Source organism: Papio anubis, chromosome 16 (genome assembly GCF_008728515.1).
Source record: "Papio anubis isolate 15944 chromosome 16, Panubis1.0, whole genome shotgun sequence".
Classification (NCBI taxonomy): domain Eukaryota; kingdom Metazoa; phylum Chordata; class Mammalia; order Primates; family Cercopithecidae; genus Papio; species Papio anubis.
The window spans coordinates 63,315,788-63,331,619 of NC_044991.1; the positions used below are offsets into that span (position 1 = coordinate 63,315,788).

General features: G+C 50.9%; 1 protein-coding gene across 22 annotated transcripts in view; it reads left to right on the forward strand.

Moving 5' to 3' along the window:
- The window catches only part of EPB41L1 (erythrocyte membrane protein band 4.1 like 1), a 164,808-nt gene that overhangs the window by 78,052 nt on the left and 70,924 nt on the right, over positions 1 to 15,832 (forward strand). The window contains exon 1 of one of the 22 annotated variants that reach the window (XM_003904794.3): positions 8,847 to 8,997. The exons of 20 other annotated variants lie outside the window; for them this stretch is intronic. The gene's annotated coding sequence lies outside the window, so the exon portion shown is untranslated. Of the gene's footprint in view, positions 1 to 8,846; positions 8,998 to 15,832 lie in introns of those variants that run through there. One more of the 22 variants, XM_009216188.3, reaches the window with a different exon arrangement.

The following is a 15,832-nucleotide window of genomic DNA, read 5'->3' on the forward strand; positions in this document are numbered from 1 at the left end:
AATTAATTTTCCTAAAGCCCAGATCTGATTATGGCTCTGCTCAAAGCTCTCTGGATCCTCTGACACTGTCCACCATCGCTGTCCAGTAGAACTGTCTGCAGTGATGAAATGTTCTATATCTGCACTATCCAGTATGATAACCACTAACCACACGTGGCTATGAATTTTACATTTTGTCCCATTAAATTTAAACTTAAATAGTCACATGTGGCTAGTTGCTAGACAGTGCAGTGTACTTGGTTTGTCATTCAAGGCTCTGCTTGGCACCAGCTCCTTTCTATCTCCTCAGGGATAGCCTCAACCCTCAGTATCCCAGGCTCCAGGCCATATGCAGCGTTTCCTGATTCTACCTTGTAATTTCCAACCACTGTGGCTTATGTTATGCTCTCTCCTCAGTCTACATTGTCCTTCTGCCCTGCCTTTAATGCCCAACCCACATGTGACCTCTTCCTCGAAATCTTCTTTGACACCTGCTGCTCTCTAATCTTTTTTTCCTCTGAACTCCCCAACACTCTGTCCTCTTCTTACAACTTTTAGTGCTTTCTGTTTTACATTGCAGTTGGCTGGTGTGGGTATTTTCTCTTACTAAACTGTGAGCTTTTGGAGGATGTGACTGTTTTCTGTAGAGAGCTCTTGCTTCCTACTGCAGGTCCCTCCAGGTACACAGAGGAGTTTGACAAATCCCACAAACCTTTGCACTGGCACACCAAGGATACAGAGATTGGTACCATAACTTCCCTGTCCTCAAGCTGCTCACAGGCTTCTACGAGAGTCTGATTCATGCCCAGAGAACCACTGAAGCCAATGGTTATTTTGGGCAGGGAGATAAAAGCCACAGAGGGCCCAGTTGGCGAGGGGAGTCCGGCAGGAGCTGCCTAAGCAGAAGGCTGTGTTTACACACACAGACAACTTCTCTGCCCAGCCTGGCCTGGTGCAGGGAGATGGGAACATTCAGGCGTCGCTGCCTGGCTGCCTCATGAAGTTGGGGATTAACCAGTGATGCAGCGGCTGGTCTAGCCGTCTGGTCCCTGCAGATGGATGGATGAAGAGAGGGTTGAAAAGACAGCAGAGCAGTGCCAGCTTCTGGAAGTGAAGTGCTGGCTGGGTGGAGTGGGCACCTGGACTGGGAATGTGAGTGCAAGCAAATGTTTGTGATCTGACAGCAGACAGCAGGTGAAATTCTGCTGGGTCTGGCTTGGGGGTTTATGAGGTCTTCATAACAGTCCCTGTTTGAAATGGAAAAACTGCTGAAGAGAGAGAGAGAAAAAGAAAAAGGAGGTCAGGTGCGGTGGTTCACTCCTGTTATCCCAGCACTTTGGGAGACCAACGTGTGTAGAACACTTGAGCTCAGGAGTTTGAGACCAGCCTAGGCAACATGGCAAAACCCCATCTCTACAAAAATATGAAAATTAGCAGTGCATGGTGGCATACACCTGTAGTCCTAGCTACTTAAGGGGCTGAGGTAGGAGGATTACCTGAGCCCAGGGAAGTTGAGGCTGCAGTGTACCATGATCACACCACTGCACTCCAGCATAGGCGACAGAGTGAGACCCTGTCTCAAAACAACAACAACAACAAAACAGAGGAAAAAAAGATAGAAACAGCTTTCTAGCTTTAGACTCTAATCCTAAGAGTATTTTACACCCTGAAAATCTCTAGCACATATTCATCTCCGGGACAAAAACATTAAAAAAAGGAAACTTTATTGATGTTATAACTTAAACACAGAAAAGTGCATAGATCATAAGTTTACACGTACTTGTGTAACTACCCCCCAGACATGAACAGAATATGTCAGTATCTCCAGAGTAAACCTGTGTGAAGCCTAATGTGTGTAGGAGTAATGATAGAACAAACACAGGCCCTGGATTCAGGCATGCCTGGGGTTGAATCCTGGGCCCCTCCACCTACTAGCAATGTGACCTTGGGTGAGCGATTTAACTTCAGTTTCTTCCCCTGTTAAATCAAGGTTGATCTATAATTTCTGCCTTACAGGGAAGTAGGAGATTTAAAACTGAAAATATAGGCAAGTTGCTAGGCACAGTGCCAGCAAGTAAGTGGGGACTCAGATTCTCCCTGCAATGGCGATGTTAATTGATGGTGATGCTGCAGCACCTTGTGGCACCCGGGACCAGGGACACACGCACAGCTTTTCTCCTGTTGCCTCTCACTGCTCCCAGCCTCTGTATGATACTCTCCAGCTCTCTTCTGACTGCAAGGAATTAGAGATGCTGTGATGATGCAAACCTCAGCTGACACTTCAGGCACCCGATGGGAGGCTGGGTGGACATCTGTATCTAGTGGGAACATGGCCAGATTTTTCATGTTCTGGCCTCAGGAATGTGGCTCCTAGACCTCCTAGAGGGGCTGATTTCCTAAGGAGCAGCTGGAAGCATGGGGACCTATTAAGAAACAGCCGAGGTGGAGATAAGGCAGATCTCAGCCTCAGGAGTGTCCTAGCATCCTGGGTGCTGACTCCTACTTGCTCCCTGGCCTCTGGCTCTTGGTGTGAAGATGGCCAACACATACTATGCACATATTGTGAACTGGGCACTGATGTGGGCCTTCAGGGGTGTGTGGGTGAGGGGGAAGGGAGTATGATGAAAAGTGGCCCTTATCCTACAGCTCACAGTACAGTGGAAGTTTAGGTCACATGACCCTGAACTTGAGGGTGGCAGGAGGGAGAGAGAGGGGCCAAGAGGTTATTTCTAGCCAGAGGAGTTGGGGCAAAGAGGAAGGGTTCAGGAAGGACTTCCTGGAGAATGCCTAGAAGAATAACTATGGGAAATGGGAAAAGGGTCTCCCAGGCAGAGAAGAGGGCAGAGCCACTGTGCCCTGGGGACCTGGAACCAGTCAGTTTGACAAAGCTCATCACATGGAATCTGAGAATGAGGCTAAAGAGCCAGGTGAGACCAGGCTGTGGAAGGTCTTGAGAGTTGGGCTGAGGTGTTGGAGTTGCTTCATCAGAGAATGAGGAGCCACTGAAGCTTCTTCCATTGAGGAAGCAAAACAAGACAAGATCCTCTTACTGTGCTCTGTGGAGATCAGTATTGTCTTTAGCCAAAGATGGCAGTCAGTCGTCCAAGCCTCTGGAGTGGGCTGTGAGAGCCTCTGGGATGCCCAGACATGTACGGGGGCTTGGCTGTGGGTATAGAAGAGGAGGAAGGGCAAGGACCAGAACTAAGGTTCCCAGCTTGGAGAAATGCCAGTCTTACTGGATACATTGGAGAGCCTCATGACAACTGAGCCCCAAATTCAGAAGTAGAGGTAAGGATGAGATGAGTGTCCAGTAGGCAGAGAAGAAGAGACTGGCTCAGGGAACATGCCGGGAGGAGACAGGGCCGGGCTTTCTGGAGGGGAGGCAACCTTGAGAATGGGCAGGCTTTGGAGACGCTGAAGGCACTGCAGGGGCACCCTAGTGGGGTCCATCTGAGGTGCGGAAGGGAGCTTGGAGCATGCCAGCACCATACAGAGCCTTTGTAGGCATTCTTACATGTCATTCTCATAGCTCTGGAAGGCGGTGCTGACATTATCCCCATTGTACAGATAGGGCAACTGAGGCTCAGAGAGGCTAAGGCCTTGCTCAAGGTCATGCAGCTCCTGTGCTAATAAATGTCCCCCATCCCTGCCCCAGCCCCCTTGCCAGACGTGAACATTGCCCTTAGGCTCTTCAGCAACACTACACTAGATACATATAGAAAAGTGCTTTGTACACTGTGACCTGCTATGCAGTTTGCAGGCATCCTCATCATTCCACGCTAGAATAAGGCTTAACGCAGAAGGGTGTGGTTCCCACCGTCTGGACTGGATGGAAGGTTATAGGAAGGGTAAGGTCTCTGGGAACTGCAGTGCTTTGACAGGCTTCTTAGAGGAGTTGGAGAAGAGGAAGTAGGGGGCAGCTGAAGCGGGGAGGTCCCTGCAAGGTGGGCACTGCCACACCCTGCCTACTTCCTCCACCCAGACACTGCTGCCCTGTGCTGCCCTCTGCAGAGTGCCAACCTCAGTGAAACAGCCTGCCGGGCAGCACTTCCCAGGCTGGTGGGTCGTGCTGCTCTGGTAAGTTTGGCTTCGGTAGCTCCCTCCCTCTGGCCCAGCTCCCAGTGGCCTGGGGCTGTCACTGGGCCCAGCTGCCCTCCAGGGCAGGAGCCAGATGCCCTGCAGTGCTCTTGTCCTGGAATACCCTCCTCCCCATGACCTCACCTTTAACCCAGCTTGGCTTGGTGTCTTCTCCTTCAGGAAGCCTTTTCTGATCCCTATGGGCTGAGTTAGGACCCCAGAGTATCTAAACCTGTACTGACCAAAAGAAATATAATGTTAGCCACACGTGCAAGCCACATGCAATTTTAAATTTTCTAGTAGCCACATTTTTTTAAAAGGTCAAAAGAAACATATGTAATTATTCAAATGATTTGTTTTATTTAACCCAATACATTCATAAGGTTTTTGTTTGTTTGTTTGTTTGTTGTCTTTTTTTTTTTTTGAGACGGAGTTTCCCTCTTGTCCCCCAGGCTGGAGTGCAATAGCGCAACCTCAGCTTACTACAACCTCCGCCTCTTGGGTTCAAGCAGTTATTCTCCTGCCTCAGTCTCTGGAGTAGCTGGGATTATAGGCACATGCCACCATGCCTGTCTAATTTTTGTATTTTTAGTAGAGATGGGGTTTTACCATGTTGGCCAGGTTGGCCTTGAACTCCTGACCTCAGGTAATCTGCCAACCTCGGCCTCCCAAAGTGCTGGGATTACAGGTGTGAGCCATGCCCGGCCATAATGTATTTCAATATAAAAATTATTAATGAGACATATTACATTATTTTTGGTATGAAATCTTCAAAATCTGATTTTTATATTTACAGCACATTTTGATTTGCACAAGCCACATTTCAAGTGCTCCATAGCCACATGTGGCTAGTAGCTACCATATTGGTTAGCACAGACCTAAAAACAGGGAGTTTATAAGGGTTGAAGCTCAGAGTTTGGCACCAGACATACCTGGCAGTCATATTCTGGCCCTGCCATTTATTAGCTGCGTGAACTTTGGGAAGTTGCTAACCCTTCTGAGCCTCAGTTACTTCAGCTGTGAAAGGGATTAATAATTTCAGTGTCAGAGAATTGCTTTGAGGGTTAAACAAATGAATGTGTGTCCAGTGCCAGGCACAGAGGAGGTGCTCAGAAAATGGTGCTGATTCATCTTCTAGTACCCTCTGATGTGCTCAGGTACGTGCCTCCACTAGATTGATTGTGAATTCAAGGGCAGAGACTGTATTCAATTCTTCCTGCCTTCCCTAGTGTCCAGGGCCTGGCTTGGTGTGAGCATTACTGCTTGCTGAATGAAAGATTAAGTCCTTCGGCTGGGAGTGCTCCCCACCCCACCCTGCTTGCCCAGGAGTCAAGGGCCCTGGTGGCTGGGAGTCAGGAGACCACTACCTGTGGGTGACCTTGGCAAGTCACTGCTTTGCTGAGGACCTTGGTTGCCTCCTTTGAAAGATAAAAGGGAGATAGGAGGGGCCCTGCCTGAAGTGTTTGGTTGAATCTCTGCCCCGCAGTGACCTTGGGGGGCTGTGGCTGACTCTGTGCCCCTTGCTTTCCCAGCCAGTGGAGCAAATCACTTCCGTTCTCCTCTAGCTTTCCTGTATCCTGGACTTGTGCACCATTAAGTTCCCTCCAGTTAAAATTTAAGAGGAAAGAATTTCTCCTGTCTCCTAGACAGAGCAGAGAGGGGATGAAGGGTCCTGTCCCTTCTCTTCTGCCAGCATCTGCTGGCCTCCCGTCACAGCAGCCCAATGACAGACATGGGACAGGGATTCTCCCATTTTATAGGTGAGAAAATTGAGGCTCAGAGATGTCAGATAACCTGCCTAAGTAATACAAAAAGAAATGGTAGAGCTAGGGCTGGAAGCAAAATTTGCAGCTAAGGGAACTGAGGAGCCCCTTTGTTGGATGGGCTCCTCTTCCTTTCTTTCTCCATGAGACTTGGTCCTCGGTTGAGTCCTGTCCCTGTGCCTCAGTTTCCTTGCCTGGGGAATGAAAACAGTCAGGTAACTCGGGTAGTAATTGCAACTGATGCCTATAGGGGCCATATATTCTTAAGTGTCTCTCCTGCTTCCTCCAGCCTGATTTTTCTGGAAAGGGTTATTGTTGGGTAAAGTGGAAAGTATCTAGTCCAGGGAGCCAGTGTAACTGTGCAAGCGTCACTTGGACAAGTCACTCCCACTCTTAGCCTCAGCCTGCCTATTTATAAGATGAGGGATGATATTATTTCACAAGATACTGTGCAGATGACACACAAAAGTATTTTGCAAACTGGAAAGTGCTAATAGAAATGTTAGTGAATAATAATAATCATCAAAATAATGAAAATAGCCGAAGCCTCATTTTCTGTGTGGTCTCAATGACCTGAAGTGAATTGAGCCCTTTGGGTATAAATGCAGAATGATGTCTGGGAACATCCTGCCTCAGTCTTTGGAGTGTAGCCTGGATTCTCCTGGGAAAGTGAGAGGCTCCATCTGGTTGAGGAGGGTGGGAAAGTGGCCCTGCCCCAGGGGAGGAGTGGGGAGGGCTTCAGCCTGGGGGAAGGAAGGAAAGGGAGAGGGCCAGGGAAGGAGAGTTGAATTAAGAGGAACAGAGAAGCCTTGGCCGTGCAGCCCAGAGCCTCCTGCCCACAGGAGCCCATGATTGGGAAGGCTCGGCCAGCAATGGAGACCAAGCCTATTTGGAATAAAAATACTTGAAGGCAGGCAGTCAAGAATCTCTTAGCAGCTGTGCATCTGAAACAATAAATTCATCTGGTATAACTCCTGAGTTTTATTGGTCCTTTCACTCATTCATTTAAATAAATGTGTGGTGAGCTAAACTCAAACAGAGCACCTTGTGTGGCAAAGTGACTTGCCCAAGGCCACGGCCTCAGGGGCGTGTGTGACACTCCCTTGGGAGCTCCTGGGAAGAAGTGAATTTGAAAGGCCTGGGGATGAGAAGTCCAAAGGCAAAGGACAGGATTTCTACAGAAGACTGCCAAGCAGGACACTGGTCCTTCTGTCAGTCGGCCTGGGCAGATTTGTCTGTCTTCCCACCTTCTGTCTGGAAGGCGGGCCTGTTCTGTAGGACTGGGAGGAGCTGGCTTCATTCTGCTCTCTGCTCTTCATCCACTCCTGAACCTGGTGAGCAGGGGGAGTGAAGGCACCAGCAGCTGTATCTAAAGACACCTGATGAAGGAGGTTTAAGTTGGAGAAGAGAAGGCTTGCTTTGGACATGGTACAAAGGGACACAGTTGTATCCTGAGTTCTCTAAAGGGTGCTGAGGAGAGGGCATAGCCTCATTCTCTGGAGTCGCTAGAGTGCATATGAGGACCCAGGGTAGAAGGTCACCATGATGGAGCAGCACACTGGGAGGGAGGAATTGGGGGAGGGAGGTGCCTGGCTCTATAGTGTGTGACAAGCAGAGATAGAGAGCCCACTGGTGAGGCTGATACTGAGGGAATCGCAGCAGGGATCGATGTGAGGGAATCACATCGAGGCTGTTTCCCAGCGTGGGGCCTCTGTGCTTCCCAGAGCAGTGGATTCTGTGATAAGAACCATGGCCAGCACATGGTAGGTACTCAGGAATGATGCGAAGAATGAATGAATAGTTGTGTATGCCTGGGGGTGGGGTTGGTGACTGGGGTGGGTCGCAGTCATATGGGTTGCAGTAGACCCATGGACAGAAATCTTTGGAGATCATGCTGCGGTTACCCACCATTCTCTCTATGGCTTCCCCATGAACTAGGGGCCCTAGAGATAGGAACGTCCAGCCCTTTCATAATTTGCAAATGAGGCCCAGAGCATGGGGCAACTTGCCCAAAGGTACTTGCTGAGCCAGTGGCAGAGCTGGACTGGAACCCAGGCCCTCTGCCTTCCAGAGCCCTCTGTGGCTTAAGGTACCCACCTTTGGATTGTATGAGATGGAGGTGCTGCAGTGGTTGGACTGGTTTTTTGAGTGGGTAACACTGCTTCTGGAGGGGAGGAGCAGGGCTTAGCTTGGTTTTGAGCCATGGTCTCTGCCACGAGCCACTTGGCCAGCCCCTGCCCCTTCCTGGAGCTCAGGTGCACACTCAGCCTATACTCACACACGTACAGCAAGTGCGCCTGTACACAGGCCTCATCCCCAATAGGTCCCTGGGTTCACTGTTACGCTTACTGTCATCGTCACCAAGGCACATGTGGACAAATGTGGACACCCTCTAGACACACTCAGAGGCACAGAGGATTCCCAGGAGACAGTTGCAATACCTCCTCTCGGTGGGGGAGGACGCCGAGTCCTAGGCAGGTTCTGCCCTGTTGCTGTGCTGCAGGGGTGGTGAGGGGATCCGGCTCCGGTGGGATGGGAGGCCCACTGAGGCTGAGTCACCCCTTCTGAGTCAGGGATCCATCCCCCTCTTCTCTCCTCCCCCTCCTTCTCTCGCTGCTGAGCCCCCAAGAGGGCTTGGCGAGAGCGAGAAGGCCCGTGGCTGGCTAGGACCAGGGTGGGGGCAGCCGGGGCGCTCGAGAGGGCCCGCTGCTGCACAGTCCCGCAGTGGTCTGGGAACTGCCCGTGTGGCAGGGACGGGGAAGAGGTGGCCTGGGAGCCTGAGAGAGAGGGCGGGGCGGGGGGGTGGTGGTGGTAGAGGAGACAGGCAGAGAGGAGGCGGAGGCAGGGGCAGGGCCGCCGCGAGCTGGGAGGCAGGCGCGAGCGGCGGCCGCCCCTGGGCTGGGCTCCGAGGCCGGGGCGGGGGCGGGGGCTGGCCGCGCGTCGGGCGCCAGGCCCGGGGCTGTGGGCACCGTGCCCAGCCCCCGGCGCACGCCGAGCCGCCGCCGCCGCCGCCGCTGCTGCAGTCGGCATCCATCAGCGGGCGGGGGTGTCGCCGAACAGGCTGCTCCGCAGAGCCCGCCGCGACCCCGCGCCGCCCCGCCCCGCGGCCTGCCTGCCAGAGGAGCCGAGGGGGCCGCCCCTCGCCCAACCTGCCCGACATGGGGACCCCCGGGCCCAGGTAGGCACACGGGGGATCAGGTGGCTCTCGGGGCCGGGGGCTTGCAACATCGAGGCCCAGCCTCCAGCCCTGGGGAGGAACGGGGGCGAGGCCGAGAACTGAGTTTTCAGGTTGTTGGTCCCCTGGCCAGTGTGGGGGAGGGTCTCGCTGTTCCTCCCCACCGACCGGTCTGCAGCCTCCTCCAAGGCCTGGAGAGAGGATCCGGAGGCTGGGGTGTGGGGGGGTTGGTCCTGCTGTAGGATGAGCGGTGGGTGGGCGCTGGGCTCCCACCGGCTGGCCCACTCTCTTTTTCGAGAGCACTTCTGCTGCCGCCTCCGGAGGCCAAGGGCTCTCTGGATTTCTCCTGCTTCGGTCGCTGCAGGAGGAGCTGTTGGCTGGAGCCTGGGATGCTGGCGAGCTCTTGCCCTCATCTCTCCTCACTCTGGTTACAGACCCTTCCCCGCTCTGGGCTTGCCTCCCCTCCCGTCTCCCTTACAAGTACCTCAGAGCTGCTAGCAGGAATCTTAGCCCTAGGACTTCTGCGGCTCCGGCCTGGCATTGCCCTGGCCAGTGACTGTCCCCTAATCAGAGGGAGAGGGCTTGTGTGTCCCACTTGTGTCTGGCACCTTCACACTTGGGGAGGTCCAAGGGCCTGAGAGGCTGGGGTCTCAGGGATAGGCATGGGGGGCCAATGTCTACAGCCACTGGGGTACTTACTGGGCGCAGAGGCCACTGATTGGCAGACCTATATGGCTCAAAGTGGTCCATGGAGACCTTGAAGGCTGGACAGGGACCAAGAGGGAGTTCTGGGGATGCTGATCTCTCCCTCAGCTGCCAGCCATGGTCGTTGCTTTTCCCTCGGAGCTCTGAGGATGCATTGGTGGGGGAGAGAGCACCACGTGTTCCCACATTCACTTCTGGATCCGCATAGCACCTCCTCTGCACCCAAAGGTGGGAATGTGAGACGGCCAGATTTAGGACCTCACCAAGGCTGTGTGGGGTCCAGTGACTTGGCTCCATTCCCACCCCGTCCCCCAACCCCCAGCATTAGGAGCCTTCCAGAATCAGTGACAGTTGGGCCAGGTCGAGATCTGGGGCCTGGATGGTGCCCTCCGCAGCTCCTGGAAGACTCAGTGCCTCCTGTCCCGGGCAAGGGTGTGGAGAATAGAGGCAGCTGTGTGCCTGTCTGCCCACCCATTCCTCCAGATGGAGCCTGCGGCAGAGGCAGCCTGTGCCAGCCTCCTCTGTGAGCCACCGTGGCCCAGGGAGGCTCTGCCAGCTCTGTGCAGGGATGGAGCTGGCTTCTCCTGGCCAGCCTGAGGTCATGCCTGCCTGGCAACCCAGGCACAGTATTTGTGGCATGCAGAGCATAGTCCCTGGGATTTCAGAGGCACCTCAAGGCAATCCTGGAGATCAGTGCAGAGGGCATTGTTCCTATTAAAGTCCTTCCTGGGCTATGTGACAGTCCCTCTGGGCTCAGCCCTGTGAGCTTCTTGAAGAGCTTCCTCCATAGAACCCTGCATGAAAACAATGCTTGGTTAGGTAGTCCTCACTCAGTCAATATTGAAAGGTTAAATGGGGCCTAGAGAGTAAGAGTGACTTAGCCAAGGTCACAAAACAGCTGAGCGGGGGAGTCAGCACTAATGTGCCCAGGTCTTCCACCTCTTGTTCTGGGGCTCTTGCAGCTCAGATGCCGGCTTCCCTGCTGCGGTGGCTGTGCCATAGACAGGCCTCTGCCAGGGGCTAGGCATTGTAGCCTGGAGCCTGAGGCTACCTGATCCCTTAGGAGGGGCATTATGTTGGCCTCCCAGCCCTTGCCCTCAGTAGATGAGCAGGAGAGGCCAGGGCTGAGAGAAAGGGCCGCCAGTGGCCCTGGACCCTCTTGGAAGTGCATAGAGCTGAGAGGATGCCAGGTGCCTAGGGATGTTCTGGCCTGAGCCTCCAGGGGGCAACAGAGAGAGTTTTCTGACTTCAGGCTGTGGTGGGAAGTGCTTTTTAGCCCCTGCAGGGACTTCCCTAAGGGCCCCTTTCTGGGCTTCTCTGTTCCATTTGTTAAAAGGGGATGATCATCTTGGCTCCCAGCACTTTGGGAGGCTGAGGCGGGTGGATCACAAGTTCAAGAGATCAAGACCATCCTGGCCAACATGATGAAACCCTGTCTCTACTAAAAATACAAAAATTAGCTGGGCATGGTGGCGTGCGCCTGTAGTCCCAGCTAATCAGTAGGCCGAGGCAGGAGAATTGCTTGAATGCAGGAGGTGGAGGTTGCAGTGAGCCGAGAACGTGCCATTGCACTCCAGCCTGGAGACAAAGCGAGACTCCATCTCAAAGCAGAAAAAGGGGGGGATGACCATCTCGGCCTGGAGATAAATACCAATGATTACACAATCAAAGTGATGGTATTTATTGAACACTTACTGTATACCATGTACTGCAAGAAGTGCTTTGAGTCATTTCACAGTAACCCTATAAGATAGGTGCGATTAATTATCCACATTTTACAGAGGAGAAACCGAGGCTCAGAGAGGTTATGTCACTGGCCTAAAGTTACACAGCTGGAAAGTGTGGGGTGGTCTGAGTCTAGAGCCCTTCTTTCTACCATGACATTTACTAGGGGCATTGTCTGGAAGTACCAGGTTGGTGTCCAGCGGAGCCTGGCAATTCATTGATAGGCCAGGGCTGGTCCAGGTGGAGAGGCGTGTGAGGTGTGTTTGTGTATGTCTGGCGAGGCAAGGGTGGCTTTGTGGACTGAATATTACTATGGTCCTAAGGGGTAGGGGTAGATAGGTACTGACTAAGAGCTCTCAGAGAAGGATCAGCCTTGGCCTTCTGCTTTCTGGCCAGCATCCCCCAGAAGTGGGGAAACACCAGACTCCCTGCTCCCATTGGCTTTTAGGGAAGATGGGCTGGCCCTGGACACATCCCGAGGCCCCAGTGGGGACTGGGCTGAGGAGGCCCTGTGGGCAGGGAGCTGAGCCTGGGTGGATGGGTGGGGGTGGAGCAGGCTGGCACTGCTTCCTTTGTGGGCTGGAGGCTTGTGGATCAGAATAATAACAGCTAACATTTATTGAACATTTATTACGTGCCAGGCCCAGTTTTAAGGGCTTCCATGTACAACTCATACGTTCTTCACAAAGCCCTGTGAGGTGTAGATGAGGTATAGAGTTATTATTCTTCCCATTTTACAGATTGAGGGAGCTGTGGCTTAGACAGTTGTTCAAGGTCAAACAATTAGGTTATGGGGGAGTCAGAATTCAAACCTAGGCAATATGGGTCAGAGCCATGTTCCTGAAGGCCATGCAAGGCAGCCTGTAGTTTCTCAGAGGCCGTACTCCGTTTTGTTCAAGGTGAAATAGTCACTCAGTCAGATGCATCCCTCTCCTCAAAGACCTCCCAGTCTAGCTGGGAGAGATGCAGACATGACACACTAAAAGTAAAGAGTGTACTATTGCATAGGCTCAGCATGGATTCCTATTTTGGTGCTCAGGGAAGGCTTCAAGAAGACGGGGACCTTTGAGCTGGGCACTGAAGGCCAAGTCGGATTTCGGTGGTTGAAGGGGGAAGGGCAGCCACTTCCCCAGGTCAGAGGGGAAGGAAATAGTAATGCCTTTGAAGAAGAGTGGGTGGTCTGGTGTGCGTGGAACAGATAGTGTGTGTGGCGGAGTGTGAGCTGGAAGGTGACTCAGAAAGTCAGCTTGTGTTTGGGTTTTTGATGGAGCTCTGGAATCCTCCAGACGTAGGCTGTAGTCACAGCACTGCATTGTATTAGCCATGTGGCCTTGGGCACATCACTCAGATGGCCCGAACCTCAGTTTCCTCATTTGTAAAATGTAGATAAACATGCTTGTCTCACAGGGACCATGTTGTGGTTGTTACATAAAGCACCTAGTGTAATGCTAACACATTGCAGGAACTCAGTGAACATTACTTCTCTCCCCCTTCTGTCTCTCTTAAATGTCAGGCCAAGGTGTTTTGACTTGACATGAGCCGGGATGCTCTAGGAACCTTTAGTCTGCTGAGGAGCATGACAGAACTGTGTTTTGGGAAGGTCCCTTTGGCAACCGTATGATCCACAGGAGAGGGTGGACGTGACTTCATAGGAGAAACCTTAACTGTGGGGACTTGGAGGGCTGGGGAGGGAGCAAGATTGACGCTCACTAAGGTGTGCCTCCGGTAGTGGGTGGCTCGCCAGGTTGGAGAAGGAGGAGCTTAGAGTGGGTCAGGCCACAGGGTCAGGAATTCCGTTGGAGGCCTGGTAAGTTTGAGAAGGGCTAGTCTCCCTTTAGTTATTTGGAAGATTGAGCAGCATCTTTTTGTGCCTCTGGCCTGTTTTTCCTTTGAATTATTTCTTTTGAATAAATCACCATCAGAGCTTCCTCTATAATAGCAGTAAATTGGGACTAAGTGTCCAACAATAGGAAGATGATTGGGTAAGCTTTGGAACATCCACTGGATAAAATAATATGCAGTGGTGAACACCCACAGAAAAACTGCTTGCAGTGGATGAAGCTGTGCAATTGCAAAGCTCTTTTGCATCCTTGATTATTTTGTGCTTATGATTGCCCTGCAACAGAGGTGGGGCTGGGGCTAGATCCTTTCTGTGTTTGAAGAGAATGATGCTAGACTCCAGTCTCCTTGAAGGCAGAGTTCACATTTTATTCATTGTTTCGTCACAGCGTGTTGCTCAGTGGTTTGCAAATACTTGTCCGATGAAAGAATGAGTAAACTAATCAAGAGGGGAAGTGACTTGATCAAGGTCACTCAAGTGGAAAGACATAGTGCCTGCCATATTCTTGCTATTCCCTGCTTGCCACATTCTTCTCACTCACCACTCACTGTCTTCGAGGGGAGTAGGACAGAGAGGTTCCCAGTGAGGACTTGGCACTTGCATAGAACAGGGCTTCAGTCTTCTTTCTGTTTTTACTAGCTGTGAGGCATTGGCAAATTAATTAATCTTTCAAAGCCCCAATTTACCCAGCTGTAATGTGGATAGTTCAAGTACCTGGTTTTAGGGTTGTTATCAAGATGAAATAAGTTAAGGCATGTAAAAATTTTGGCATGGTGACTAGCACATAGTGAAGTATCCATGAACGTTAGTGGAGATGATGATGATGTCATGATGTGATGTCATTCATGGTCTGATACAATTAATGTTAAATGGGAAAGAAGACTCCTAAGATTATCAGTATTCATATTACAGTGGTATAAAATTAGGTGTGAACGTAGATACAGATTGGAAGAAAACAGGCATAAAATGGAGTTCCAGCAAGCATATGGGAAGTAAATAAAACAGAAAAACGAATCTTTCTTTACTATTTATTTTTCTTTAGTTTTAATTACAAAAACAATTTGTGAAAAATCTAATAATTCAGAATTGTAGACCGGGCACGATTATAGGTTCACACCTATAATCCCAGCACTCTGGGAGGCTGAGGCGGGTGGATCACCTGAGGTCAGGAGTTCGAGACCAGCCTGGCCAACAGTGAAACCCCGTTTCTAGTAAAAATACAAAAAATTAGCCAGGCATGGTGGCTGGCACCTATGATCCCAGCTACTCAGGAGGCTGAGGCAAGAGAATCTCTTGAACCCAGAAGGTGGAGGTTGCGGTGCAGTGAGCTGAGATTGTGCCATTGCACTCCAGCTTGGGTGACAGAGCGAGACTCCATCACAAAAAAAAAAAAAAAAAAAAGGTGTATTCTCACCTTAGATTCCCAAACAAATCCTACTCTCCAGTCATAGCTAATAACAGCATGTTGTGTATCCTTCCAGGATATTTTCTATACCAACATAAACATACAAACCAGAATGGGATCATACATTGCATTATTGTTTTACAACTTGCATTTTTCATGTAACTACACATTGACATCTTTTCATGTCAGTAGATATAAAATCTATCTCAAAAATTTTTGCAATAGGTATGTTATACTTTCATAATTAAATTTTAATGGATAAACCCTAGCTAATTTGGCCAACCCCCTGTTGATTGACATTTGAAGTTGTTTCCAATTTTACGGTATTCTAAGTTACACTAACTGAACTCTAACAGTGTTTAGACAATGAAAATCAAGTGAGAGAAAGAGTCAGAAACCATGAGACCGTGATAGTTGCTCTCAAAGGTCTACTGCTTCTCCCTTCTCCTGTTCCCTCCTCTCTTCACTGGAACCTGAGGGGACTGGTCTTGGAGGAGGCCATCTCTCTGTCACCCTTAAAAGGTGGTGATGTCCCAGGGAGACCCCTTCTTTCACCCACCCAGTATGGAGCTCTCCTAGGAAATGTTCACATTCTCTTAGGATGCTATAAGCTGCTGCTTGGACTATGCTGCTGCCCATACTCAGACTGTCCTTGGACAGTCTGTACCTTCTCTGTACCTCAGTTTGTCCATCTGTCTGGTGGTGATCTGAGCCATTGGTGCCACTGAGTATCTACTATATGTCAAATACTGTGCTAGAGCAAGCTTCATGTGCTTTATCTGTTTTTTTCTTTTCTTTCTTTTACTATTATTATTTTTATTTATTTATTTATTTATTTATTTTTTAGATGGAATCTCACTCTGTTGTCCAGGCTGGAGTGCAATGGCAGGATCTCAGCTCAGTGCAACCTCCACTTCCCTGGTTCAAGCAATTCTCCTGCCTTGGCCTCCCAAGTAGCTGGGATTACAGGCACGTGCCACCTGCCTGGCTAATTTTTGTATTTTTAGTAGAGACAGGGTTTCACTGGGTTAGCCAGGCTGGTCTCGAACTCCTGACCTCAGGTGATCTGCCTGCCTCAGACTCCCAAAGTGCTGGGATCACAGGCGTGAACCACCACACCCGGCCATTATTCTTGTTTTTTTAAAGCGTGACAGCGTCTCACT